Source organism: Carassius carassius, chromosome 41, assembly GCF_963082965.1.
Source record: "Carassius carassius chromosome 41, fCarCar2.1, whole genome shotgun sequence".
Taxonomy (NCBI): Eukaryota; Metazoa; Chordata; class Actinopteri; order Cypriniformes; family Cyprinidae; genus Carassius; species Carassius carassius.
In genome coordinates, this window is record NC_081795.1 from 21,863,302 (window position 1) to 21,890,465 (window position 27,164).

The 27,164-nt window shown below is 38.0% G+C and overlaps 1 protein-coding gene across 1 annotated transcript in view; it reads left to right on the forward strand.

Moving 5' to 3' along the window:
* The first annotated feature begins 7,422 nt into the window (after positions 1–7,422).
* amotl1 (angiomotin like 1) overlaps positions 7,423–27,164 on the forward strand; it is a 193,138-nt gene continuing 173,396 nt past the window's right edge. Inside the window, exon 1 of the mRNA XM_059533483.1 lies at positions 7,423–7,601. The gene's annotated coding sequence lies outside the window, so the exon portion shown is untranslated. The remainder of the gene's footprint in view (positions 7,602–27,164) is intronic.

Genomic DNA, 27,164 nt, shown 5'->3' on the forward strand with positions numbered 1-27,164 from the left:
TACTTATATGACCGCCATCAGTTCGTAGCAGTGAATGAAGATGTATCCTATCGATCACAAGCGCAGTATGGAGTACCTCAAGGCTCAGTACTAGGGCCGCTACTCTTCACGCTTTATATGTTAGCCTTGGGAGATATCATCAGGAAACATGGTGTTAGCTTTCACTGTTATGCTGATGATACTCAGCTCTATATTTCTTCGCAGCCCGGTGAAACACACCAATTTGAAAAACTAATGGATTGCATAGTCGATAAAAAACTGGATGACGAGTAATTTCTTACTGCTAAATTCTGAAAAAACAGAGGTGTTAATTATAGGACCTAAAAACTCTGCTTCTAATAACCTGGAACACTGTCTAAGACTTGATGGTTGGTCTGTCAATTCTTCATCATCAGTTAGGAACCTAGGTGTGCTACTTGATCGCAATCTTTCCTTAGAAAGCCACGTTTCTAGCATTTGTAAAACTGCATTTTTCCATCTCAAAAATATATCTAAATTACGGCCTATGCTCTCAATGTCAAATGCAGAAATGTTAATCCATGCATTTATGACCTCAAGGTTAGATTATTGTAATGCTTTATTGGGTGGTTGTTCTGCACGCTTAGTAAACTAACTACAGCTAGTCCAAAATGCAGCAGCAAGAGTTCTTACCAGAACCAGGAAGTATGACCATATTAGCCCGGTCCTGTCAACACTGCACTGGCTCCCTATCAAGCATCGCAAAGATTTTAAAATATTGCTTATTACTTATAAAGCCCTGAATGGTTTAGCACCTCAGTATTTGAATGAGCTCCTTTTACATTATAATCCTCTACGTCCGCTACGTTCTCAAAACTCAGGCAATTTGATAATACCTAGAATATCAAAATCAACTGCAGGCGGCAGATCCTTTTCCTATTTGGCGCCCAAACTCTGGAATAACCTACCTAACATTGTTCGGGAGGCAGACACACTCTTGCAGTTTAAAACTAGATTAAAGACCCATCTCTTTAACCTGGCATACACATAACATACTAATATGCTTTTATTATCCAAATCCGTTAAAGGATTTTTAGGCTGCATTAATTAGGTAAACCGGAACCGGAAACACTTCCCATAACAACCTATGTACTTGCTACATCATTAGAAGAATGGCATCTACGCTAATATTTGTCTGTTTCTCTCTTGTTCCGAGGTCACCGTGGCCACCAGATCCAGTCTGTGTCCAGATCAGAGGGTCACTGCAGTCACTCGGATCCAGTACGTATCCAGACCAGATGGTGGATCAGCACCTAGAAAGGACCTCTACATCCCTGAAAGACAGCGGGGACCAGGACAACTAGAGCCCCAGATACAGATCCCCTGTAAAGACCTTGTCTCAGAGGAGCACCAGGACAAGACCACAGGAAACAGATGATTCTTCTGCACAATCTGACTTTGCTGCAGCCTGGAATTGAACTACTGGTTTCGTCTGGTCAGAGGAGAACTGGCCCCCCAACTGAGCCTGGTTTCTCCCAAGGTTTTTTTCTCCATTCTGTCACCGATGGAGTTTCGGTTCCTTGCCGCTGTCGCCTCTGGCTTGCTTAGTTGGGGACCCTTCATCTACAGCGATATCGTTGACTTGATTGCAAATAAATGCACAGACACTATTTAACTGAACAGAGATGACATAACTGAATCCAATGATGAACTGCCTTTAACTCTCATTTTTGCATTATTGACACTGTTTTCCTAATGAATGTTGTTCAGTTGCTTTGACGCAATGTATTTTGTTTAAAGCGCTATATAAATAAAGGTGACATTGACATTGACATTTAAGCGGGATCTAAAAAAAGGGGGAATTGAGAGAGGACGTTTCCCCCACAGAGAGATAGCTAGCCAGCATCTCCCTACAGGGGGCATCCTCTGGGGAAGTCGTGGCCTAATGGTTAGAGAGTTGGACTCCCAATCGAAAGGTTGTGAGTTCGAGTCCCGGGCCGGCAGGAATTGTGGGTGGGGGGAGTGCATGTACAGTTCTCTCTCCACCCTCAATACCACGACTTAGGTGCCCTTGAGCAAGGCATCGAACCCCCAACTGCTCCCCGGGCGCCGCAGCATAAATGGCTGCCCACTGCTCCGGGTGTGTGCTCACAGTGTGTGTGTGTTCACTGCTCTGTGTGTGTGCATTTCGGATGGGTTAAATGCAGAGCACAAATTCTGAGTATGGGTCACCATACTTGGCTGAATGTCACTTCACTTCACTTCACTTCACTTCACTTCATAGCCGCTTTCGTGCATGCCCCCGATATCAGCATAACTTGTATGCTGAAACCGATGGATGTGAGAGAAAAACGGCCTCTTCCATTCCCTTTCGACTTCTGCAGCTAACAGCTCCCCATACGCAGGGCAGGAGGATTGAGAAAGGTTTAGCCTCAGCTTCTTCTCCACTCTCAGACATCTCCTGCTCTTCCTGGGAAAAAACCCAGCAGAGCACTAACTTCAGTACAAGAAAGGGTTAATGACAACGCATCTTTCTCCCGAAGTTCACTCTCGTTTGCCGCCGGAGAGTGTGAAAGGAAAAAAGACCCTCTCTACACTCCTCAGCGAGATCCACCTGTAATCCCCCCGAGCTCATCCTCCTCCGTGCCTCGGCAACGGTGGGTCCTGAGCCGCGGGATCCAGATGGCTGTCCCTCTTTCCTCGAAAAGAGAGGAAACCGAGAGAGGAGCTTTATCACCGAAAAACGCTCGCAGTGCACGCAGATTGCCCCCTCGAGGACATCACGCACGTGCTCTCCGCCCAAACAAGAGACGCAAAGAGTGTGTGTGCCGTATAACCCTGACACGGATGTACACACTGTTTAAACGCCTGCTAGTGGATGCCATGACAACAATAATAGATGGCTCTTACCGTTTTGTTCGTTTCTCCGATGCACGCTTCAAACTAAACAGTCAAAGAAGACGAAGAAGATAAGTGACGGGCCCTACGGGCGCGTATTTATGGTCGCGCTGGTAGTGACGTCAGAGGCTGTCGCCGGCCAACACGTTGGCGTTTTTCAAAGTATGCTTCAGACACGGGTCACGACACTGGGTGCTTCTCAATTCATATTTGTGCATCCTCGTTTCCTTTCCTCGCTTCCTTTCCTCGTGTCTTAGCTCCACCCTTTCAGGATGTGAGGGAAGGACGCAAGGAAAAGACGTGAGGATGGAGGACTTGAATCAAGTGAAATGATTTATCCTCGCTCCCTTCAGCGTTACTTCAAAGTGTCATCAGCTGTAATTAAAGGGATCTGCCCTTATGTTGTTAAAGTTTGTTAATTAAGACATTCATAATAAATATTAATAAAGCAAGATGCCCTGTTTGAAATATATGACATGCATGGTTTATTTGAAGTGAAAAGGTAAAATATAAATAAAAATTGTTACAACAGATGTGAAGGGGAAGGAGAATTTATACGTGCGTCACGTTAAGTCGATAAAATACTTCCGCATAGGATACACCTGTGTATCCTCGCTCATCTCTCCTCATGAAGCCTCCTCCCTCCTCGATCCTCGTCTCCTCGTGGTGCAATTAGAGAATTGAGATGTCCTTCAAGATGGCTGTGTTCGATCGGTTTCCGGGTCATAGGATGGAGGACGGAGGAGCGAGGAGACGAGTAGGGATATTGAGAAGCACCCGAGGTGTTCCCCATAGTGTCCCCTCAGAGGACGCAGTTCGAAGTTCCCTTGAAAGGGAACCAAGAGCAGTAGTTTTATGTTTGATATTTGCCTAAGATCCTTTAGGGACCGTCTGCAAATTTACCTCAAAATGAAACGTAGTACAATAATATATTCAAATTAATCAGTTTACAATAAATTAATAGTTTACTCTATTAATGACTAAATATATATGGCTAATAACTTATTTTTCTTTATATGGACACTACACAAATATTTTTTAAGAAAAAATTACAATACTTAACTTTTTTTTTTAAATGGGGGTTTTCGTGTTCAAAATGTTGTATGTTACTAGTATGTTATATATCCTCACTGTATATACAGTATATAATAACTCATAAGAAATTACTGTTATTCACATAGTTTTTTTTTATTTTTATTATTTTATTATGTTCCAAAGGTTGAAGTACATTCCTAGTGACTAGACTGACATACTATAGGTACATTTCTGCTAATACCTCCCTTGCTGTACATAAAGTACATCAATATTTTATAATACAACCTTTGGAACATGAAAAATCCCTTTTGGGGTCTTACGGTTTTTGTTTTGTTTTAAATAATTGTGAATGGCACATACACTATAAGGTAGATATTGGCAATTTACATGAACTACATAACTAACAACATACTACAACCTGTGAAACATGAAAAAATCCTTTTGGGTAAATAGTTTTTTATTTATTATTTTTTGTACTGTACGTAATGTAAGGGAGATATTGGCTAAATCGAACCTGTATTAAGTCAGTCTTCTATCTAGCAATGTACTACAACTGTTGGAACATGAAAAACCCTTTCCAGGGATCTTTAATATGTAAATAATTGTATACTGTAAATATATGAAGGGAGGTATTGGCAAAATCTCACCTGTAGAAAATCACTATGAGAAATACAATATTTAGAATTTGACAGTGTGTTATTTAAATTTTTTTTTTTTAAAACACATTAGACCTTTGAACCCAGTCAGTGGAATTGTCAGACGGTCCCTTGGGTGCGGCAGAACGTCAATAATTTCAACGTCAATAAGTTTAAATTTTCAGAATTAATATACCTAGATTGTTTTTAACTCATTTTTTATGTTAATATAAATTGGTTGCATATTGTTAAAACTAATCATGGTATTGATATCTTTGTGGGACTGTCGACTTTATAGATCAGTGGTAATGGAAATCAATTATAAAGAAAATGCAGCGCATTTGATTCCTTTTGACCTCATTTGCTTGCCTGTATATAGTTTGCATAATCATCAATAAAATGTATTCTGAGATCTGAGGTCTTATATCACAGTATTAATTGATTGAGAAGCGTTACTAGTCATTGGGGAATCCTGGAGTGTGACGTGAGGGGATCCCCAGTATTACAGCACAGCGACGCACAAGCCATGACACAAAGTCACGGAAACTAAACAACCGAAAGCAATAATGTTAGTTCTGTACTTCAGCGTTGGGTAAAACACAATTATAATCTCCTTTGAATGCTGCTTACTTGGTAACAGCAAAGATGTTGAAATAAACATACGCACAATCAGCTTTTCCACATGCCCCGATAATCAAAACTTCTACTTAGCGCTTGCTTAATTTCTGCAGATCAGTTTTTGTGACTGTATTACTTAATCCACCTGTTGCTTTGGCCTTATTTAACAGCCGCTTGCAGCACCTGCTGGTGAGCGACTGACAGCAGATGGAGATCATGCCTCTGTGCTCTACTGCTATTCCTGCAGCTCCCGGATGTGAAAGGGCCAATTATCTGCAGAATTTTAACCACTGAATTTGTGGTAGCGAACTTGGAAAATGAAATAAAATGGACCGAAATTTGCCTGTCGAATATTATATATCGTATTTTTTAACCGATTTAATATTTTGGAAGTTAATTCTGGAACGTCAATATGAATTATTGATTTTTTTTATTATGAAAAGATGTGTGAAATATTTTGAATTGAATTATACACAGCTTAAATGAACAACTATATTAAATTTAAGGACCTAAAGATGCAAGCCCTGGAAATACGAGGCATTAAAATGCAAGTACTGTTAATGCAATGCATTATTTTTTCAGATAGTGCTATTCAGCATGCTTTTTTGTTTCAAAGACATAAGTCATTATTTTACTTCCATAGCTCTCGCGCAGAAAGTCATTTCAAGAAATTCTTAATATGGGCAAAAGCGTCCAGCTATCGCTGTATGAAAACAGTTTTTAAACAGAAAAAAAAAGCCCAGAAACTTTTGCAAACACGAAGACATTAAACATACGATTGCAATATGTTTTTTCAACTAATCTCCAGCAGGTGATAAATAAAGTATGAACAATGCAGTGCCAATTGACATAGCATTAATTAAAGAATAGAAACTATTCTGCCTTATTATGTGATAAAAAAATTTGTTTGTAGTATATAAACTAATCATTATTATTTGTTATTGTCCAGCAGTTATAGATTTCTAAGCCAATTAAAAGCTAGAGATTTGAGAAAAATTAAAGTTGCCTATAGTATCCACCAGTCAACAGTTTTTGAACAGTAAGCTTGTTAATATTTTTTTTTTTTAAATAAGTCTCTTCTGTTCACCAAGCCTGCATTTATTTGATCCAAAGTAAAGCAAAACAGAGAAATTGTGAAATATTTTTACTAACCTATTTAAATTAACTGTTTTCTATTTGGATATATTTCAAAATGTAATTTATTGAGATTTCAAAACTTATTTTTTTGTATCATTACTCCAGTCACACGATCCTTCAGAAATAATTCTGATATTCTGATTTGCTTCTCAAAAAAAACAAAAAAACAAAAACAAAAAAAAAAAGCACATTATGATAATGTTGAAACCAGCGGAGTAGATTTTTTTCAGGTTTCTTTGATCAATAGAAAGTTCAGAAGAACAGCATTTATTTTGAAATTGAAATCTTTTGAAAAATTATTACTTTATCAACACTTTTGATCAATTCAAAGTGAAGTGAAGTGACATACAGCCAAGAATGGTGACCCATACTCAGAATTCGTGCTCTGCATTTAACCCATCCAAAGTGCACACACAGCAGTGAACACACACCTGGAGCAGTGGTCATCATTTATGCTGCGGTGCCCGGGGAGCAGTTGTGTTGCTGGCCTGAGACTCGAACCCACAAAAGAGTCCTTGCTAAATATAAGTGTTAATTTCTTTAATTTATTTTACAAAAAACAAAAATTATATTGACTCTAAGCTTTTGAATGATATAGTGTATTATGTTGCAAAAGCTTTTTATTTCACATAAATGCTGATCTTTGGATCCTTATATTCATCAAAGAATACGGAAAACAACTCATGTTTTAAATATTGATAATCAGCAAATCAGCATATTAGAATGATTTCTGAAAAATGTGACACTGAAGACTGGAGTAAAAATGCTGAAAATACAGCTTTGATCACACGAATAAATTACATTTTAAAATATATTCAAATAAGGAAAAAAAAAGTTATTTTAAATATAAAAATATTTCACAATATTACTGTTTTTGCTGTACTTTGGATCAAATAAATGCAGGCTTGATGAGCAGAAGAGACTTCTTTAAAAACAAAATATCTTACAGTTCAAAAACTGTTGATTGGTAGGCTATATAGATTACAGAAAAGTTATATATATATATATATATAATTTCTGTCCCCCTCACTTCTGAAAAGATGGCTACGCCCCTGCAATGACTGGAAAGTCAAGGAAAAATATTAATGTCCACGCGCATCTCCACAGTTTCTGAACTGGTGCTAGGACCCAGGGGCGCATGTTGCCTATCGGTCCTGGCACACACATTCCTGCCATACCACAGTGAATGGAAATGACTGTTGCGAGTCAGTCAAATGTGTTAAGCAGCAGAGTCCCTATCAGCTAAAGAGTCCCGGGAAATTCACTTACAAAATCGCTCCCCTCTGACAGATTGAGTTATCCGTGTCAGGATCTCACTGGGTAAATATGGCATGCAAAATTTTGCTAACGTCGTTGTCGTGTTTCCTCAATGGATTTAAATGTAGCGGATGATGTGATCGATGTAACATGATGAGTGACTTATGTTTACCAGCTTTCAGCTGGAGTTTAGAAATCTACATGTGCCAGACAGGGTTTCTTTAACGAACGTTTATTTATCAAATGCAATGGCTTACTTAGTAATGTGTGTGTGCGTGTGTGTGTGTGTTTGGGGGTTAAGTTCATCTGGTGGTTCTATTTTTGGTTTCTCGGGTAAGTTTCCCTGTTAACACCTCAAGTCATTTTCGCGGGTTATATTGGATACTTAGATTTAGATACTGTGAATATACTGTGAAAAAATTTTTAGATGTCAGGTATTTCTATCCAACCTGAATGTTTTGTTGATGTAAGCAAATGTTTTCAAGTTAATTTAGTTAAATTAAATGCTGTAATAAAAAAGGTCAATATTATAATAATACCAGTTATTTTGATTAGAAGGCAAAACTCTAAAGAATCTAAAGATTTAAAGCGATCTAAAGCACCCATTACATTCTTAAATATCTGATTTTGTTTAAGGTTTAATAGTCCTTAAGGCCCGTTCACACCAAGAACAAGAAATGCAAAGATATTGTTATTATAAATGTGCTGGAATTATGTTTTCAGCAGCTTTAAATGCTTAAAGGGCTAGTTCAGACAAAAATGAAAATTTGCTAATTTACTTACCCTTAGCACACAAGGTGAATTATGACATCATGATTCAATAATAATAATAATATGAAAAAAATAATAACAATAAAACATTATAACACTTCCCAAACAGTTTTAACTGTATTTACAAACATTACTGGATTATGTTCAGAAACATAAGAGCAAAAATTACCATTTCATATTTGAAATCTCTAAAATCAATATTTAATATTCAGCAGTCAATGTTTGCATCTGAGTAAAAACAAAGCTGGAGCGTTCCAGAGCATCATTCCTGTAATTCAGCCTTCAATAACTTGTCTTGTTCCTCCATACATGCTCAGTATTTTGGGGAGCTGAACAGAAACAAGAACATTTTGAGTGTTCCACACACCACTTTGCTGGCTGTCTCAAATACACAATGAATTGGTTCTGTGAAATACCCAATACAATAATGACAACATTGCATGGATGTTCCAAAACACAAAACATCAAAGAAGCTATTACGTTGTTGCTACTCCTCTAATAATAGAGTAGTTAGGTCTTGTGGCGATGGAAATGATGCAGTCTCCTACAAAAGAGATATGTATTACCATAATCTGCCTAACACAGGGGTGTCCAAACTCGGTCCTGGAGGGCCGGTGTCCTGCATAGTTTAACTCCAACTTACCTTAACACACCTGCCTGGAAGATTACTGTATGCCAAATACTTTGATTAGCTGGTTCAGGTGTTTCTAACTGGGGATGGAGCTCAACTCTTAAGGACAGTGGCCCTCAAGGAGCAGGATTGGACACCCCTGGTAACAAATTACATATTACATTTAAGTATTTGTCAATATTATAACTTACTTTTTAAAGAAAATTTGTGTTTTTATATGTGCGCACGCACACAAACACACACACACACACACACACACACACACACACACACACACACACATATACAGATGCTGGTCATATAATTAAAATATCATCAAAAAGTTAATTTAACTAATTCCATTCAAAAAGTGAAACTTGTATATTATATTAGTTCATTACACAGAGACTGATATATTTCAAATGTTTATTTATTTTAATTTTGATGATTATAAATGACAACTAAGGAAAATCCCAAATTCAGAATCTCAGAAAATTAGAACATTACTTAAGACCAATACAAATTAAGCATTTTTAGAAATCTCGGCCAACTGAAAGGTATTAACATGAAAAGTATGAGCATGTACAGCACTCAATACTTAGTTGGGGCTCCTTTTGCCTGAATTACTGCAGCAATGCGGCGTGGCATGGAGTCGATCAGTCTGTGGCACTGCTCAGGTGTTATGAAAGTCCAGGTTGCTCTGATAGTGGCCTTCAGCTCTTCTGCATTGTTGGGTCTGGCATATCACATCTTCCTCTTCAGAATTTACACCTCTCTTTTGCTCCAGTTTTTCACAAGTTCATCAAACAACTGTGGTAAGAATATTTCATCAAGCACGATGAGTAATGGCTTCTCCTGCTATTGTTATTTGCACCTCTTGCTACATGTACAGTTTATCTATTTCTGTCGCTGATGAGGGATTCACATGTGATAAATCCAGGGAAATAGTTAGGCTGACAGAGAAGATTTCAGAATTAGAGACACGCATCCAAACTTTAATTGAGCAGTAAGAATGTAAGGGCTTTAGATACGGCTTTGGATGCGTCTAGCTCAGGGATTCCTGTACATTGTTCGGTTCCGGCAATAGAGCCCCTGCAGCAGGGCAACTGGGTGACAGTGAGGCAGCATAGTCATGGGTCAAAACACCGCTCCTCTTTTCCGATCAAAACATTAAACAGGTTCTCCCCACTCAGCGATGCACCAACTGAGAAACCTGATGAAAGTGGTCTAGTTATTGGCGATTCTATTGTACGGAACGTGAATATAGAGACACCAGCCACCATAGTCAAATGTTTACCGGGAGCCAGAGCGCCTGACATCTTGGCAAATTCAAAAGTGCTGGCTAATGCTAAACGTAAATACAGTAAGATTGTTATTCATGCCGGCGCTAATGATGTTCGACTTCGCCAGTCGGAGATCATTAAAAATAACATTAAAGAGGTGTGTGAACTTGCTAGCATGATGTCAGACACTGTAATATGCTTTGGTCCCCTCCCTGCTTACTGTGGTGACGAGATGCATAGCAGATTGTCATCACTCAATGGCTGGATGTCTAAGTGGTGCCCGCAGAATAACATAGGTTTCATAGACAATTGGATGAGCTTTTGGGGCAGACCTGACCTGTTGAAAAGAGATGGTCTTCATCCCTCTTGGGGTAGCGCTGCTCTTTTCTCTAGAAATATGCCAAATAATCTTAGAGTTTATACTTGACTAACTGGGGCCCAGGTCAGGAAGCAGACAAACTGGCTAAACCGACCGTCTGCTAGCTGTCTCACGTCACAGAGGTCAGTTAATTCTCAGCACATAGAGACTCTTTCACCTAGATATCCCACTATAGAGACTGTGTCTGTTGCCCGAACTAGAAAATACAAAAAACATCCAAACCAGAGGATTGAGTAACAATTTAATTGAGGTTCAACAAATAAAAAACAGATGCAATACAGATAAACAAATGATAAAGCTTGGCTTATTGAATATCAGATCCCTTTCTGCGAAAACACTTTTTGTAAATAATATGATCACTGATCATAATCTAGATGTGCTCTGTTTGACAGAAACCTGGCAAAAACCTGATGATTACATTATTTAAAATGAGTCCACCCCCCAAGATTACTGTTATATACACGAGTCGCGTCTAAAAGGCAAAGGGGGAGGTGTTGCTTCAATTTATAACAACGTTTTCAGGATTTCTCAGAGGGCAGGCTTCAAGTATAACTCGTTTGAAGTAATGGTGCTTCTATAACATTATCCAGAGAAACAGATGTTAATGATAAATCCCGTCATCTTTGTACTGGCTACTGTATACAGGCCATCCGGGCACCATACACACTTTATTAAAGAGTTTGGTGATTTTACATCCGAATTAGTTCTGGCTGCAGATAAAGTTTTAATAGTTGGTGATTTTAATATCCATGTTGATAATGAAAAAGATTGCACTGGGATCAGCATTTATAGACATTCTAAACTCTATTGGGGTTAGACAACACGTTTCAAGACCTACTCATTGTCAAAATCATACTCTTGATTTAATACTGTCACATGGAATTAATGTTGATAGTGTTGAAATTATGCAGCCAAGTGATTATATCTCAGATCATTATTTAGTTTTGTGCAAACTTAATATAGCCAAAATTGTAAATTCTACTTCTTGTTACAAGTATGGTAGAACCATCACTTCTACCACAAAAGACTGCTTTGTAAGTTATCTTCCTGATGTATCTGAATTCCTTAGCATATCCAAAACTTCAGAACAACTTGATGATGTAACAGATACTATGGACTCTCTCTTTTCTAGCATTTTTTTTCTATTGACTTTTTATTAGTTTTTATAATTATACACAGGAAAGAAGAATAAAATAAAATTAGAATAAACAAAAAGTAAAAAAACCCCAGCAAGAAACAATGATGAGTACAGTAGGTAGAATAATTATGGTTATAATAATATGAGTAGATAAATAAAACACAAAAAAGAGAGAGAGAGAGGAGGAAAGAAGAAAAAAACAGGAGACGGAGAAATCCAGTTTCAGCTATGGTCAGAAGTATGATTATGGTCATACAAATTTTGAAGCATGCCCTCCTTGGCAACCAATAGGTCAGAGGTCTATAAGAGGCACCCATATTCTCCTAAAGACATCAGCCTTTCCTCTTAAATAGTAGGTGTGTCTCACCAGTAGTAATGTATCATTCAAAAGATATTTGAATACATTCTTTGTGGATTCCAATTAAGCAAGATGCATTTTTTGCTATATAAGATATTATGCCAATTCTTTTAACAGATATAGGATCAAGTGTCTTGTTCAGTTCTGTACCCAAAAGATATCGTACAGACGAAGCGTCCAACGGCATTTCCAGAACTTTAACCCTTATGCGTTGTTGGGGACGTTGTCGTCCACTAGGGGGTAAAGTTGAGTCTTTTTTTGGCCACAACTTTCCCTGTGTTTGAGCTAATGGAATGATTTTTGGTGACAATTCTTATTTTGACCCATATTTTGGGAAAATGCGTTGAAATTTTTCAAAAACTCAATGGTTCACTGTGGGCAAATTCACTACCCTTTCGGTATGTTCGTGGATGAAAACATCCACTAAATTAAACTGCTGTAAAAATGTATCAGATAAATATTTTTATCAATTTTTTTTGCATAAATCTATTAATCAACCTCAGTCCTGATCAAAACTACCAAATGTTTAAAAAAATTCCAAGATTTTAACTCTTTAATTACCGAGTTAATAAATGATGTCACTGATTTGGGAAAAAAAAACACACAAAATTACATATGTTCAATATAAAAAGTGATTGTGGACTGGATTTTTTTACCTTTTATCACAGTCTTGGGCATGTCAAAGATTAGTAACAAGATTGGCTTTGATGCATTGTTAGTGTTTGTGCAGCATTAGATTTAAATGTTTTCTCCCTAATTTGTTGTTGGTGGCTGTTTTTGCCCCATTGCCTTCCATTATAATTACCATATAATCATGCAGTCTTGATTTGGTTGTGGTTTTCCCTTTTGGGAAGAGGGAAAAATTTATATTTTTACAGTTGATCACTAGGTGGGACCATTAACCCTTTAGATAGACCTGTGCAAAAAAAGGCTTAGTTTCTGGCTTGTATAGGGAGTTATATGGAGTATAACAGCAAATTATGGTGTGTGTGTGTGAAAGAGAGAGAGAGAGAGAGAAAGAGAGAGTGTGAGGGAGACCTTTGTGCACTTACCTTGATGTACAGTATCTGAAAAAATCCAAATATGCACCTCATGCTCTCAGAACTACATGGAGTAAACAATAAAAAAAGAATTGTGTTTATGCACCTGCTGCCTTTTGATGGTGAAAAGTACAGATGGCCTATATGTGAAATGCTCGTCTTTTCTTGATGGTAAAGCCAGTTTAAAACCGTAAAATCCTGTAAAAAAAATCTACTTTGCATCAAATTTATGAACATAATGTATTATGAACCAAAATGCAATACCAACTTCAAATAAGCTGCAGCTCGCTGGAGGGGTCAAGCTACATAATAATTTCTTAAACTTTGGTACAAGTAAAGCCCTTTCTCGTGTTGCTTGCTGCTCTTCTCACCATTAAATGACCAGCACGATGGCATGCAAGTGTTTAAATCCACATACTTTGCTTTTGTTTAGTCTATTCGCTTGTTAAGTCTGACGTCATGTAGCAGCGCTTCTGTGTCCAAACGCTCTATCAGTTACCACGAGAAAACAAACAAAGGTGCTAATATAAACTCACAATGTGATAGAATACTAGCGAAAAAGTTATAATATTAACCTTTAACTCCATACCGAAGTCCCAGATAGCCAGACAATGAAAATATAAATATAAAAAAAAAATATAAACATTATTTGTGTTTGGGACGCTGTGAGCATGGGACTGTAGTGTATATCATAAGTTTGAAAGCGTTTAACTTAAATTATCAATATGAATAAACAGTGCTCATAAACGGCTGCTGAGGTCATATTCTCAAGTGAAGCGAGTTGAGGCCTGGACCCGGAAACAGCGCTTCTTACGTCATCACTTAAAAACCGAATACACCACCATTAAAAGGCAGCAGGTACATAAATACACTTTTGTTTACTCCATGTAGTTCTGAGAGCTGAGGTGCATGTTGTGATTTTCTGAAATACATCATGGTAAGTGCGCAAAGGTCTCTCTCACACACACTCTCTCTCTCTCTTTCTCTCTCACACACACACACACACATACGCACACAATATAATATGCTGTTATACTCCATATAGCTTCATATACAAGTCAGAAACTAAGCTTTTTTTGCACAGGCCTATCTAAAGGGTTAATGGTCCCACCTAGTGATCAACTGTAAAAATAACAAATGTTACCTCTTCCCAACAGGGAAAACCACCAACAATCAAGAATCTCTCACACACACAAACACTATAATTTGCTGTTATACTCCATATAACTCCATATACAAGCCAGAAACTAAGCCTTTTTTTGCACAGGCCTATCTAAAGGGTTAATGGTCCAACCTAGTGATCAACTGTAAAAATAACAAATTTTACCTCTTCCCAAAAGGGAAAACCACAAACAATCAAGAATGCATGATTATATGGTGTCATGGCTTTGCAATAAAAAAAGTCGTTATAATGGAAGTCAATGGGGCAAAAACAGCCACCAACAACAAATTAGGGAGAAAAAAATGTTAATCTAATGCTGCACAAAAACTAAAAATGCTTCAAAGCCAATGTTGCTACTAATCTTTGACATGCCCAAGACTGTTATAAAAAGTAAAAAAAAATCCAGCCACAATTACTTTAATATTGAAAATAAGTCATTTTGTGTGTTTTTTTCCCCAAATCAGTGGCATCATTTATAAACTTGACAATTAAAGAGTTAAAATCTTGGATTTTTTTTTAAAACATTTGGTAGTTTTGATCAGGACTGAAGTTGATTAACAAATTAATGCCAAAAAAATTGGAAAAAAAAATATGAATCTGATACAGTTTTACAGCAGTTTAATTGAGTGGATGTTTTCATCCCGAACATACCAAAAGGGTAGTGAATTTGAACAATCCACAAGGGTTAACTGTATTTAAGTATTAAGTATTTAAGTTTTCTGCATTCCCAGAAGATGTGCATAGTTGAGGCTGTATACGTTTTACATCGGCGACATCTAGGTGATACATTAGGATACATTTTACTTAGATGAAGTGGAGTTAAATACATTCTGGGCATAAATTTATAGTTCTGTTTTGTAATTTTGTTACAGGAAGATGAGGTGAACACATTCATACATATAGTGCCCCACTGGTCTTCATCAAAGTTACACTCAAGGTCCTTTTGCCACACGTTTTTAAGTGAAGCCAGGGAAGAATCATGGTGATCTAAAAGTGCGCCGTATATCACAGAGATTTTCCCTTTTAATGTTGTTGAATTCATCAAAATGTCCTCCATCCTAGACCGCTCCAATAATAGACGGCCTGTCTTTTTGAAAGTGTTTATCAAATGACGAATTTGCTAATACTTATAAAACTCCTGTCTTGGGATCTGGAATTCTGAAATAAAATCTGAGATGGACTTTAGGGAGCAGTTGGCAAACAGATGTTGAAACTTGTATATACCATATTCTTTCCATTTTGTAAACAGGGATTTCCCAAGAGGGGGCGGTAGGTCTGGATTAGAGGATAGAGGGGCTAGACTAGAAATTTTACTCACAGATCCACAGAACCTCTTTACATCTTGCCAGGCTCTAAGTATATTATAAACAACATAAGTCCTTGTCACTGAATGTAGTGCATTTGTATTGTTAATAAAAGGTAAGAAAGTCAGAGGTGTAGGAGAACAAAGGTCTTCTTCAATATCTGTCTAGTGAGCAATTCTGCAATCGTGTATCCAGCTAATCATACCTTTTGTCTGAGCAGTCCAATAGTATAGCTGAAGGTCAGGAAGACCCAGTCTGCCTTTTTCTTTAGAATTAGTTAATGATTTAAAGGATATTCTAGGTGTTGAATTATTCCAAACAAATGAGCTTATTAATTTATTTAAAGACTTAAAGAAATCTTTATTAAGGTAGCAGGGTAATGATTGAAATAAAAAACTAAGTCGTGGAAGTATATTCATTTTGATCTTATTGATTCTTCCCAGAAGTGAAATAGGGAGCAGTTTCCAATACTCTATAATATAGTTTTTCACTGGATGGTTAAACTCTCTCCACACATCAACGAGACCTGCATCTCTAGAGGCTGTCTTTAAGGTTTTTGATGCATTGAGATTGGATACAGAGAGCGAAGATTTATCCAAGCTATTATCCATGTAGCAATTAATATCCCCAGCAATTATCCCAAGATCTGCATTGTATTGATTAAAGAGGGTGATAATTTTCATCATAAATTTGGGACAATCAGTATTTGGTGCATAGACATTAAGTAATACTAGATCTTGCTTTATATGTTCCTCTCTAGACAGATTAGTTTCCTGAAGTAGTACTACATCAGCCTTTTCTTTTTTTAAGAAAAGTAAGGATTCTCTTATGTTTAATTGGGTGACATAAACCTCTGACATTAAATGATACTACATTAAGTGTGCTGACCATATTAAAGTATCACATTTGTACAATATGTACAAGGAGACCATAAGCTGGTAGAGAAAATGAGAAAGGAAAAAAGAGAGAGAGAAAAAAACACGTGAACATGAACAACCCCCATTCCCTCCCCAGGAACACAAGCCTGGTCCCCAAACAACAAGACACCCCTATAACTGCAAGTATACGCGAAGCCCTTGACAAGTACGGCAAACATTAAGTGCCCCTCCAACAACGCACTTCGAACACAAATGTACATATTTTTTAAGTTTACTAAAACAAAGTTAGCTTAACTCCCATTATGTAGTGTAAAAATATATATAGAAGAAGAGTCCAACACACACACACACAAAGAAAAAAAAATGATTGTGTCCAACCTGACACTGTGTGTTGTAGTCCACATTGTTCATCACAAACTGAATGTTTCAATTGGAGGGAAAAATATAATGCAGTTGGGAAGTTTAAGCTTTCCACTAACACAACAGACATGTCTCCTCTTTCGTTTAAAGCACTGAAGTCGAAACTGATCGTCCATAATTTATCCGGCACTGATATCGCAGTAGAATTCCTCGGCTTTGCGTGGCGATGAGAGTAGTTTGATCTTCCCGTTGTACAGCACCCTTAACTTGCATGGATGATGGTGATACCCACGGAAAGTCCTCATGCCGATAAACAGCTTTTTGACATCATTGAACTCACGCAGAGCGCAAGACAAACTCCTGCCGTCAGCATTCTCGTTTTTTTTGCAGATGATACTGTTTACACTTTGTGTACCTGCTTTTGAAAATGTCACATTCCTTAACTGAAGGGGTCTTAGACATGCTTGAGACCAAGTTGACAGATCAGGTTTAAAGAAGTTAGAGGTAGTTTATGTGTGAAGTTGTGGAGAGCTCTCAGACTACGCAGCCATATTTGTCAAGGTCATGTGCGCCCCCCTTTTCTAGCATTTTAAATACAGTTGCTCCTTTACGGTTAAGGAAGGTTAAGGAAACCAGTCTGACACCATGGTATAATGAGCATACTCGCACCCTAAAGAGAGCAGCCCGAAAAATGGAGCGGAGCTGAAGGAAAACAAAACTATAGGTATTTCGTATTGCATGGCGGGAAAATAACCTATCCTACAGAAAAGCATTAAAAACTGCTAGATGTGATTATTTTTTGTCTCTTTTAGAAGAAAACAAACATAACCTCACATATTTATTCAATACAGGGGCTAAATAAAAAAATAAAAAAAGCATCAACTAGTGTTGACATTTCCCAACATCCCAGCAGTAATGACTTTATGAACTACTTTACATCTAAGATTGATACTATTTGAGATAAAATTGCAACCACGAAGCTGTCAGCTATAGGATCGTATCAGACAGTGCACTATAGATCCCCTGAGGAACAGTTCCACTCATTCTCTCCTATAGGAGAGGAAGAATTGTATAAACTTGTTAAATCATCTAAACCAACAACATATATGTTAGACCCTATTCCATCTAAGCTTCTAAAAGAGGTGCTTCCAAAAGTCATAGATCCTCTTCTGACTATTATTAATTCCTCATTGTCATTAGGCTATGTCCCCAAAACCTTCAAACTGGCTGTTATTAAGCCTCTCATCAAAAAACCACAACTTGACCCCAAAGAACTAGTTAATTATAGACCGATCTCGCATCTCCCTTTTCTGTCCAAGATACTAGAAAAGGTAGTATCATCACAATTATATTCCTTCTTAGAGAAAAATGGTATCTGTGAGGATTTCCAGTCAGGATTTAGACCGTATCATAGTACTGAGACTGCTCTCCTTAGAGTTATAAATGATCTGCTCTTATCATCTGATTGTGGGTGTATCTCTCTATTAGTTTTATTGGATCTTAGTGCTGCGTTTGACACAATTGACCACAACATTCTTTTGCATAGACTTGAACACTTTGTTGGCATTAATGGAAGTGCATTAGCATGGTTTAAATCGTACTTATATGACCGCCATCAGTTCGTAGCAGTGAATGAAGATCATATCGTATCATATCGATCACAAGTGCAGTATGGAGTACCTCAAGGCTCAGTACTAGTGCCGCTACTCTTCACGCTTTATATGTTACCCTTGGGAGATCTCATCAGGGAACATGGTGTTAGCTTTCACTGTTATGCTGATGATACTCAGCTCTATATTTCTTCGCGGCCCGGTGAAACACACCAATTTGAAAAAGTAATGGAATGCATAGTCGATATAAAAAACTGGATGATGAGTAATTTTTTACTGCTAAATTCTGAAAAAAAACTGAGGTGTTAATTATAGGACTTAAAAACTCTGTTTGTAATAACCTAGAACACTGTCTAAGACTTGATGGTTGCTTTGTCAATTCTTCGTCATCAGTTAGGGACCTAGGTGTGCTATTTGATCGCAATCTTTCCTTATTAAGCCATGTTTCTAGCATTTGTAAAACTGCATTTTTCCATCTCAAAAATATATCTAAATTATGGCCTATGCTCTTAAATGTCAAATGCAGAAATGTTAATCCATGCATGGATTATGACCTCAAGGTTAGATTATTGTAATGCTTTATTGGGTGGTTGTTCTGCATGCTTAGTAAACAAACAACAGCTAGTCCAAAATGCAGCAGCAAGAGTTCTTACTAGAACCAGGAAATATGACCATATTAGCCCGGTCCTGTCAACACTGCACTGGCTCCCTATCAAATATTGTATAGATTTTAAAATATTGCTTATTACTTATAAAGCCCTGAATGGTTTAGCACCTCAGTATTTGAATGAGCTCCTTTTACGTTATAATCCTCTACGTCCGCTATGTTCTCAAAACTCAGGCAATTTGATAATACCTAGAATATCAAAATCAACTGGGGGCAGCAGATCCTTTTCCTATTTGGCACCTAAACTCTGGAATAACCTACCTAACATTGTTCGGGAGGCAGACACACTCTTGCAGTTTAAATCTAGATTAAAGACCCATCTCTTTAACCTGGCTTACACATAACATACTAATATGCTTTTTAATATCCAAATCCGTTAAAGGATTTTTAGGCTGCATTAATTAGGTAAACCGGAACCGGGAACACTTCCCATAACACCCTATGTACTTGCTACATCATTAAAAGAATGGCATCTACGCTAATATTTGTCTGTTTCTCTTTTATTCCGAGGTCAACGTAGCCACCAGATCCAGTCTGTATCCAGATCATAGGGTCACTGCAGTCACCCGGATCCAGTACGTATCCAGACCAGATGGTGGATCAGCACCTAGAAAGGACCTCTACTGCCCTGAAAGACAGCGGAGACCAGGACAACTAGAGCCCCAGATACACATCCCCTGTAAAGACCTTGTCTCAGACAGGGTTTCCGCGGGGTCTTAAAAAGTCTAAAAAAGTCTAAAATTTCAAAATCACAATTTAAGGCCTTAAAAAGTCTTAAATTTGCTGAAGTATTGTGTTCTAGGTCTTAAATCGTTTTAAACCGGTCTTAATTTTCCTACGTCCATGTAAATCTCATTGAAACGCTCCCGCAGCGCTTTGGAATGTTTTTTTTATTTAATCCGTGGTGTTGTAGTTCCTTATTTCGCTAGTCCAAATATAATTGGCTGTATTACGACTACAAAATAGACCAATATGCAACAACCAATCAGCTTTGAGCTTTCATGTTATTGGCGCGAGTCTCTTGGATACCATACCACAGACAGATGTAAAACTGATTTTATTCAGCCATGGGGAAGTGCAAGTTTAGCGATACTTGGCTTGAAAAATCTGAATTTAGTGCTTGGTTAAAGTCAGTTCCAAACAATGTATTTGAAGCCTACTGCAGCTTATGCAAGAAAGCAATTAAATTGGGAACGTTGGGTGTACGGGCGCTGGAGTCTCATGCAAAGAGTAATAAACATCTAACGGCTGTGAAGGGTCTCCAGCAAACGACAGCCATCAGCCAGTTCTTGCAAGTATCTGACGGCTCCAGCACTGCTTCTACACTGCCTAGGCGAGGCCCACACAGTAGCTCCGCAACTCCCGCAATCGACCTCCGTGTCGCTTTTGGATCAGAGTCAACACTAAAAGCGGAGGTGCTCTGGGTTCTCCACACGGTGACTAGACACCAGTCCTACAGTGCGAATGAGGAAATCGGGGAATTGTTTCAAACGATGTTTCCGGACTCTGAGATCGCTAAATCCTTCAGGTGCGGGAAAGATAAAACGTCCTACATTACGCGCTTTGGAATAGCGGATTTTATAAAAAGAGAACTAATTTCCAAAATCACGGGACCGTTCGTGCTGATGTTTGATGAAAGTCTGAATCGCACCACCAAAACGAAACAGCTGGACCTGCACATACGTTTTTGGGAGGGCGGGCAGGTGCAGTCAAGATACCTGGGATCCCAGTTCATGGGGCATGCAACAGCCGAGGACTTGATGAAACATGTGAAAGTAAGTAAATGTTTTATTTTAGCAAACATTTTTACTGTTACGACTTTGTTTATAATTTATTTTTTTTATTAGCAAAAGGGTGATTAGAGTGATATTTTCTGTTGTATTAAGTGGATTGTTTTGTTACCCATTTTTTCTTAACCTGTTAGCCTTTGCCAGTGCGCCGTCGCACTGAAGCGTTTTTTTTATTTAGTTCAAAGTTACTATCAGATTGAATATTATACCTTGACAAACTATACATCATTATATAAGACTCAAGTTTCAGTATTTGACCACTATTGTATTCTGAGAAGCTTATTTCTTAAAGGGATACTCCACTTTAAAGTTAAAATTCTGTCATCATATACTCACCCTCATGTTGTTTCAAACCTGTATGAATTTCTTTCTTCTGAACAGAAAGGAAGATATTTAGAAGAATATCAGTAACCAGACAGTTTCTAGTCTCATTGACTTCCATAGTTGGAAAAAAATATACTATGGAAGTCAATGAGACTAGAAACTGTCATTTCTGCAGGACAAACAACTAACAGGAGGTGTTTCTGCTGGTAGGAATAGTTGTAGAAGAGGCTTTTAACAAAAGTAAGAGGTCAGCACTGAGAAATATTTTGAATATTTGAATACTGCTGTTAACAGAATCTGTGTTACGACCAGACCTTTTTTGGTTCTCCTTTTCAGTAGACTTATCTTTTGTTGTGTGCACTTCTTTTTTTTCTATGTTTCTAGTCAGGATTACATTTTTGAGTGCGGATCTGTTACTTTTGTCATATTCATGGTTAAGCACCTGTTCTGTGTGCAGAGGCAGACTTGGTTTTGAAATAGGCTTTGACATTGTCTACCATTATAAACAAATCTACAGTAGTGATTCTGCTCATTATAACCATTACAGATTGTTGATATATTGTAATGATGTATTGCAATGATTTATCAATATATTGTTTTCACTTTTTTGTTTCAGGGGATGTCATGCTCCAACAATTTGAAGCCTTCCTGTCTGTTGAGTGCAGAAGTGAGGAGTTCGTCACCTTTACACCGATGCAAAAGAGGCTTGACATCTTCTTGAGCTGTTTCCTTGGAAACTACCTGGAGCTTTTTGCCAGAAGCTTCTGATTTTGTCTCATGGACAGGCCACTGTTGAGAGAGGCTTTTCTGTCAATAAAGAGATTGAAACCTGCAACATGCAAGAGGACACTTTAGTAGCACATAGGCTGGTATGCGACTATGTCACTCGACACGGGGGTGTTGCCAAAGTCCCCCTGACAAAAGAACTCTTGAGTTCGGTAGCATCAGCCAGGACCAGGTACCGTCTTTACTTTGAGACAGAGAGAAAGAAGAAAGAGTCCCTTGTACAGGGCCTAAAGAGAAAGGTAGCAGAGAATTACTTGGAGGAACTCAAAAAAAAGAGGAGCACTATGCAAACAGTTGCTGAAAGTCTTTTCAGAGATGCAGACAAATTTGCAGAGGAGGCTGAGGGCAAGGCTGGCAGTCAGATGGCTCAGCTAATAACCAAGTCAAATGCTCTGAGGAGGGCAAGCAAAGAAAAATCAGCAGAGCTCAAGAACATTGATGAGGAGATTTTGGCCAAGGGAGAAGAGCTGAGATCAATGTAGTGCACACTCACGCTTGCGCAAACTCATGTCAAGATGTTTGTATTTTTTTTTTTTGTAGTTCAACAATGCATCTAAGCTGTATTCAGTTCTATGTTCAGTTTGAATAAATTAATTTAGTTTGCAAGTAATTTTGAGACTCTGCGTTTCCTTTGTACGTTTTTTTTATGTCGTGATATAGGTCTTTCATTCATAATGGTCTTAAAAAGGTCTTAAAAAGTCTTAAATTTGACTTTGTGAAACCTGCAGAAACCCTGCTCAGAGGAGCCCCAGGACAAGGCCACAGGAAACAGATGATTCTTCTGCACAATTTGACTTTGCTGCAGCCTGGAATTGAACTACTGGTTTCGTCTGGTCAGAGGAGAACTGGCCCCCCAACTGAGCCTGGTTTCTCCCAAGGTTTTTTTCTCCATTCTGTCACCAATGGAGTTTCGGTTCCTTGCCGCTGTCGTCTCTGGCTTGCTTAGTTGGAGTCACTTCATCTACAGCGATATCGTTGACTTGATTGCAAATAAATTCACAGACACTATTTAACTGAACAGAGATGACATCACTGAATTCAATGATGAACTGCCTTTAACTGTCATTTTGCATTATTGACACACTGTAATGAATGTTGTTCAGTTGCTTTGACACAATGTATTTTGTTTAAAGCACTATATAAATAAAGGTGACTTGACTTGACTTGACTATTAGTTCTATTGGATCTTAGTGCTGTGTTTGACACAATTGACCACAACATTCTTTTTCATAGACTTGAACACTTTGTTGGCATTAATGGAAGTGCATTAGCATGGTTTAAATTAGTGTTGTCACGGTACCAAAATTTCAGTATTCGGTACCGATATCAGTGAAAATCCACTGTTCTCTGTACCAATTTTGGTACCAAAGCAAAACACAAAAATATGCTAATTTAAAAAAAAAATAACTTTTTAGTACTAAAAATAAAACCAATGCCATTCTTTATACTTATTTACAATTGTTTTTAAAGTTTTTCTACAAGTTAAATAATTATGAAAAACAGTATATAAGTTTCACCCAAATTTAATTTGTCTTGTGATTTATTTCTTTAAAAAATAAAGTTTTATAAATTTTTTCAACAGTAGTAGCAGTATCACATACATTTTTACTAAATAATAGTAATATTTCTAGCACAATGCCTTTATGTAAAAATTAACTTCTAGGCCTAATGAATGCATATTTGTCATTTTAACTCAACTTAAGACTGGTGGTGATGCTTAAGATATTTTTGGTCATTGAGGGTTTCTGTAAAAAAAATACAGAGATGAACTGAAAAGTTCAGATCGCTTGATGGAGAGAGAACTCTGAAGCTCAGATGCTGAAATTAATGCAAGCGTCATGCGCTTCAGTCTATGTAGTAAACAAACCCGCATGTCTCTGCCATTCATTAATTCACACAGAGACGCGCAGAACACGGATTCATATTTCAAACAAAATTTGCGGCTTAACATTTACAGATACTGGTCCATATGGAGATTTGATTTGATTAATTTATGCTAACTTTGACAAATTCTTCCATATTAAAATGTAAGTTTCATTTTCATGACTGAAACCGGGTTTGAACGGGACCTCGGTACTACCCGTACTTAAAGAAACCTGGTACCGTCACATTTAAATATTTTTAGTAACGACTTGGTACCGAAGTACCGGGTCTTTTGACAACACTAGTTTAAATTGTACTTATATGACCGCTATCAATTCGTAGCAGTGAATGAAGAGGTATCATATCGATCACAAGTGCAGTATGGAGTACCTCAAGCCTCAGTACTAGGGCCGCTACTCTTCATGCTTTATATGTTACCCTTGGGAGATATCATCAGGAAACATGGTGTTAGCTTTCACTGTTATGCTGATGATACTCAGCTCTATATTTCTTTGCGGCCCGGTGAAACACACCAATTTGAAAAACTATTGGAATGCATAGTCGATATAAAAAACTGGATGACGAGTAATTACTTACTGTTAAATTCTGAAAAAACAGAGGTGTTAATTATAGGACCTAAAAACTCTGCATGTAATAACCCAGAACACTGTCTAAGACTTGATGGCTGCTCTGTCAATTTTTCGTCATCAGTTAGGAACCTAGGTGTGCTATTTGATAGCAAATCTTTCCTTAGAAAGCCACATGACACACTGTTTTCCTAATGAATGTTTAAAGCACTATATAAATAAAGGTGACTTGACTTGCTACATCATTAGAAGAATGGCATCTATGCTAATATTAGTCTGTTTCTCTCTTATTCCGAGGTAACCGTCGCCACCAGATCCAGTCTGTATCCAGATCAGAGGGTCACTGCAGTCACTCGGATCCAGTATGTATCCAGACCAGATGGTGGATCGGAACCTAGAAAGGACCTCTACAGCCCTGAAAGACAGCGGAGACCAGGACAACTAGAGCCCCAGATACAGAGCCCCTGTAAAGACCTTGTCTCAGATAACCACCAGGACAAGACCACAGGAAACAGATGATTCTTTTGCACAATCTGACTTTGCTGCAGCCTGGAATTAAACTGCTGGTTTCGTCTGGTCAGAGGAGAACTGGCCCCCCAACTGAGCCTGGTTTCTCCCAAGGTTTTTTTCTCCATTCTGTCACCGATGGAGTTTTGGTTCCTTGCCGCTGTCGCCTCTGGCTTGCTTAGTTGGGGTCACTTCATCTACAGCGATATTGTTGACTTGATTGCAAATAAATGCACAGACACTATTTAAACTTAACAGAGATGACATTACTGAATTCAATGATGAACTGACTTAAACTGTCATTTTGCATTATTGACATACTGTTTTCCTAATGATTGTTGTTCAGTTGCTTTGACGCAATGTATTTAGTTTAAAGCGCTACATAAATAAAGATGACTTGACTTTCATCAGAGAACATAACTTTGGACCACTCAGCAGCAATCCAGTCCTCTTTGTCTTTAGCCCAGGCGAGACTATTCTGACGCTGTTTGTTATTCAAGAGTGGCTTGGCGCAAGGAATGTGACAGCTGAAACCCATGTCTTGCATACGTCTGTGCGTAGTGGTTCTTAAAGCACTTAAAGCACTGACTCCAGCTGCAGTCCACTCTTTGTGAATCTCCCCCACATTTTTGAATGGGTTTTGTTTCACAGTCCTCTCCAGGGTGAGGTTATCACTATTGCTTGTACACTTTTTTTTCTACCACATCTTTTCCTTCCCTTCGCCTCTCTATCAATGTGCTTGGAAACAGAGCTCTGTGAACAGCCAGTCTCTTTTGCAATGACCTTTTCTGTATTGCCCTCCTTGTGCAAGGTGTCATTGGTCATCTTTTGGACAACTGTTAACTCTGCAATCTTCCCCATGATTGTGTAGCCTACAGAACTAGACTAAAGCCTGGTTCACACGGGACGATTTTAAAATTGTCGGCCGATTTTCCAAACCTGAGAGACCCCACACACGGCGATAAAAAAAATCACGGGTCTAACAGTTTTGGTCGTACAGTGTGTGGTGTGCAGCCACACGGCAAGATCAACACATCACACACGAACCGATTTGACTCCCGAGCATTCCCAGGTCAGACGGGAAATCTCGCAAAATCCCTCGATCAAACGTGACTTCAGAGTAAACAATCATGGCGGACGAAGAGGATGCAGTGGCCATAGTTTGTGCTTTGTTTGTAACCGAAAAAAAAAACATAAAAACAAGAAAAGGCGATGGTCAAAGAAGTGGAGACAGTCCTCCATACCGCCATACCGCCGGCTGTTTTGATTTTGTTTCCCGGTACTTCCTCGCCGCCTCGTCACCTCGCTTTCTGATTGGCTACACGCCACAGTCCACAGGCTGTGTGATCGTTTGTCCTCGGGGGACACCACACACACGAGAAGAAATCAGGCCAAATAAATCCAACATGTTGGATATCCCCGATTTGAGATCGGAGCGGTCCCGACGTCCTTCCGAGCAGAGGAGAGCAGTCTTAACACACCACACACGGCAGGAATATCTGATCAGATTATTTTACGATAATCGGAGCATCCTTAAGATTGTCGGAAGGTGTCAATCGGGGCTAAAATCGGTCTAATTATCCTGCCGTGTGAACCAGGCTTACGAGACCATTTAAAGGCCTTTGCAGGTGGTTTTGAGTTAATTAGCTGATTTGAGTCTGGCACCAGGTGTCTTCAATATTAAACCTTTTTACAATATTCAAATTTTCTAGATATACTGAATTTGGGATTTTCCTTGGTTGTCAGTTATAATCATCAAAATTAAAAGTAATAAACATATATATATATATATATATATATATATATATATATATATATATATATATATATATATATATATATATGTTTATTTCTTTTAATTTTGATGGTTACATATATATATACATATATATATATATGTTTTCAAATTTACAAAGCATATTTTTCTAGTGAAGATACTACATTTCTTTGAAATTTTATCCAGTTTATTGGGTAATTCAATAAGACCTGTTTTATCACCTCCACATTCACAATTTTCAGTGTGAGAAAGTAATTTAAAACAGTCAGTGGAGAATGCAGGTGTTGATGTCATAATTGGGTGACAAATCCAAATCCTGTGTCAAATAAGCACAAATGTATGTAAGTGCATAAAGAAGTATCTAATTAAGCTGTAATATTTTTGATATAAATCTCTAACATGCATAACATTTTCATTGTTATAAGTTAAGAA